At 35.3% G+C, this 3,319-nt stretch overlaps 1 protein-coding gene across 1 annotated transcript in view; it reads right to left on the bottom strand.

Moving 5' to 3' along the window:
- Nucleotides 1–2,663: 2,663 nt before the first annotated feature.
- The window catches only part of LOC106867180 (angiopoietin-related protein 7), a 115,006-nt gene continuing 114,350 nt past the window's right edge, over nucleotides 2,664–3,319 (bottom strand). Inside the window, exon 3 of the mRNA XM_014911981.3 lies at nucleotides 2,664–3,319. This exon is cut by the window's right edge and continues 4,628 nt beyond it. The gene's annotated coding sequence lies outside the window, so the exon portion shown is untranslated.

Genomic DNA, 3,319 nt, shown 5'->3' with positions numbered 1-3,319 from the left:
CAGTATAATTCTCAGGAAAGTAGTTTAGATGACTCCAAAGGAAATACACTTTTACACTCATGTTGCAGTCCAGTGCTTGAAAACTGGTTAAGAGGGTCTACAGAAGTTCTTCAGAATTTGATGTCTTCCTGTTTCCCAGAAAAAGACACAGCTGCAGCAAAGCATTCGTTGCTTCTTTTTCAATGCCAGACATGGTCCCCAAAAACTGCGCGACCTGCAATAACCACCTAACTTGTGGTCCGTCAAACACACTAACCTTAAGTTTCTCACAAAACAAAATTAGAAGCTTTCTGCTAAAGTATTTGAAATAGTCACTGTCTCAGTGTTTCAGCACGTGTTTTACACTCTGTATGAGGTGCACAACTCGATCACCTATTTTCATGCCAAAGTAAGTAAGGTACGCTTTCTTTGCAAAATCTGTAAAGTGTAACATCCACAAATAACGCAAAAAACATTGGGACTGTATTTGCATTTACTTCTCTCACAACAGGCGATATTTCTGAAAAAAAAAAAAAACATATATTCAAACCAGTTGCCATCTGGGAAAAGCATTTTCTGAATTATCAACTGTTGATGGCAAAGAGCGTACATGTGTCATGAAGTTTTTTCTACAGTTCTTTGACCTCACAGTTAAAATATTAAGGGTGCATTCAAAATGCCAATTTTCATAAGCAATGCTACGGCACTCCGTCGGTTACGACGACGAGAGTTCCAGTTGATCCAATCAATGGAACAGCCTGCTCGTGAAATTAACGTGCAAGTGGCTGAGCACTCCACAGACACGTGTACCCTTAATGTAGTTCTTGGGGAGATTCAGCATGACACAGAGTGTGACAAGGCTGGCCTTTTGAAATAAAGGTACAACAGAAACAGGAAGAAAAAGTGAGGGAAAGTTGTGGTGAAAGAGTACAGCAGGGTTCAGCCTCGGGGAGCTTTAAATGTTTTCGCTCAATAAACTCTTACAACGCCCGGTCTGGGAACCGAAACTGCGATCCGCTGCCCTAACCACTGGGCCATTGCACCTCCACCATAAGAAATAGTTAAAGGTTCAACTAAATTTGTCTCACCTGGATTGCAATGATAGTCACACAAATCAAGCACAGCGTGGGCGTATCTGCAGACAAATTCCACAAATACGAGACATATATGATGTAAGGACCACAGAAACGTGTTTTTTAATCAATTAACATCTCATTTTCTTTTCAATAATTCAGAGGAAGAACAGCGTCCATGATCTGTTTAACACGGCCCACAAAATTAGTGGAAGAAAGGTAGGAATAAAGGACATTTCTGTCATCATCTTCACATTTTAAGCTGGTTAGATGGCAAATAGTGAAAGATGCTTGAATTTGATGGTTTTTATTCACTGAAGAAACTTAAATTGTGACTTTTGTTTTCCTTTTGTAGTTGCATTTGCTTTAAATGATATTGGAAAGCTATGTTTTCAAAGTTATATCAAGCTCCATACACGGGTCCACATTTGATGAAGCCAAATCTATCCCTAGAAATGGTGACAATACCTGAGCTGTTGAAAAATGGGCATTTTTCATTTCGTTTTGTGAAAAATCTTGACGTGATAGAGCAAAATAGATTTCAGTTTTGAAACCAGCACCCTAATATTATTAAGAAACATGTCTCCAAGACCAGACAACAAAAACTTTGTTCTCCATTGTAATATAGTTTTGAGTTACAAAGGCTTTGAATGTGAAGCAATTTATTCTCCATCATTAAATTACGTCCGTTTAAATGATTTGTCTTCCATCAGAACTGTTATTATTACTTATAAATACTTAATATTGTTTACAAAAGGATTTATGCAAAATGAATTGCTATATGTAACCAATGTAGGATAGTTGATTCATGTTAGGTCCCCAGTAACATGCGTTGAGAAAGGATCACACGCCAGCGCGCGCGCGCACACACACACACACACACACACACACACACACGACAACTTTACTGCTTTTTCTTTTCAATAATTCAGAGGAAGAACAACGTCCATGATCTGTTTAACACGGCCCACAAAATTAGTGGAAGAAAGGTAGGCAGTCAACCTTTAACTGAAAACCTGTCCCCCGAATGCTTACAATAAATTTACTCATTTAAATGCACCACTAAAGGGCCGCTGCTGATATTAAACCGTGAGATGGATTAAGGGAGGCGCATGGCCTACTGGTTAGTGTGTTGCACTCATGATCTGAAGATCGTAGTTTCGACTTCTGGATCGAGAGGTGTGTTGTATTCTTGAGTAACCCTGCAGCAGACTGGCATCCTGTTCAAGGAAAATGTTGTGATCTCGATTACTCATATACCGTGGAAACCGAGTAAACAGCCCGAAGAATCTTAGGACTCGGACATAATTCTAATGGTTGCGAATGATAATAATGATGATGTTAGATTAAGTCTTTCATCCGAGGATGGTCTTTCACATAGTTTCTATCTACCAAATTGCGCTTACAAGGTTTTGGTTGTTCCGAGGCTAAGCAGAAGACACATGCTCAAAGTACCGTGCCTGCGCGATTGAACAGAGCAAAAGAGTTGCAAGCCATTACATATGACTGACTTAAAAAAAACCTGCTGGAAAGCAAACAAAGCAGTGTTAAAAGAATAACAAGCATTACACTCAAGAGCAATTGAAAGTTAAAAAAGAAATCATGCAAAAGTTTCTTTTTGTTTCCTTTCTTTTTAATTCAATTTCTAATAATCTTTACTTATATTGTGTATTTTATTTCTTATTGATTTCTGTTACAAGATAAATATTTGCTTACTGAATACTTAAGAGTAATACAGATAAAGATGATATTATTAATAATAAAATGTTCACGTCATATTTTTACAGACTCAGCGAAATAGAAAATTTATTATATACACACACACATGTTTATCTATGTACGTGTACGTATATGTGTATGTATATATATATATATATATATATATATATATATATATATATATATATATATATATATATATATATTTATATGCATATGTATATATATATACATAAATATATATTTACACACAGATACACAGATACACACACATATATATGTGTATATATATATATATATATATATATATATATATATATATATATATATATATATATATATATATATATATATATGTATGTATGTATATTACACACTGACGCAGATGATGAGTATTAGCGCATTACCGTTTTTCGAAAATGAGAAATTTTTTTATTTCTAAATTTTGTTATCATCCAGGTCAAATGGCGAAAATATTTATTGAAGTCGTGTTTATATTTTCATTTGCTTTTGTTACTCTTTCGTTTCTTTTCTGTTATTTACTAATG

Source organism: Octopus bimaculoides, chromosome 2 (assembly GCF_046866305.1).
Source record: "Octopus bimaculoides isolate indiv1 chromosome 2, ASM4686630v1, whole genome shotgun sequence".
In the NCBI taxonomy this organism is placed as follows: domain Eukaryota; kingdom Metazoa; phylum Mollusca; class Cephalopoda; order Octopoda; family Octopodidae; genus Octopus; species Octopus bimaculoides.
The sequence above is the reverse complement of the archived record's forward strand: the minus strand, read 5'-3'. Positions and strand labels throughout refer to the sequence as shown.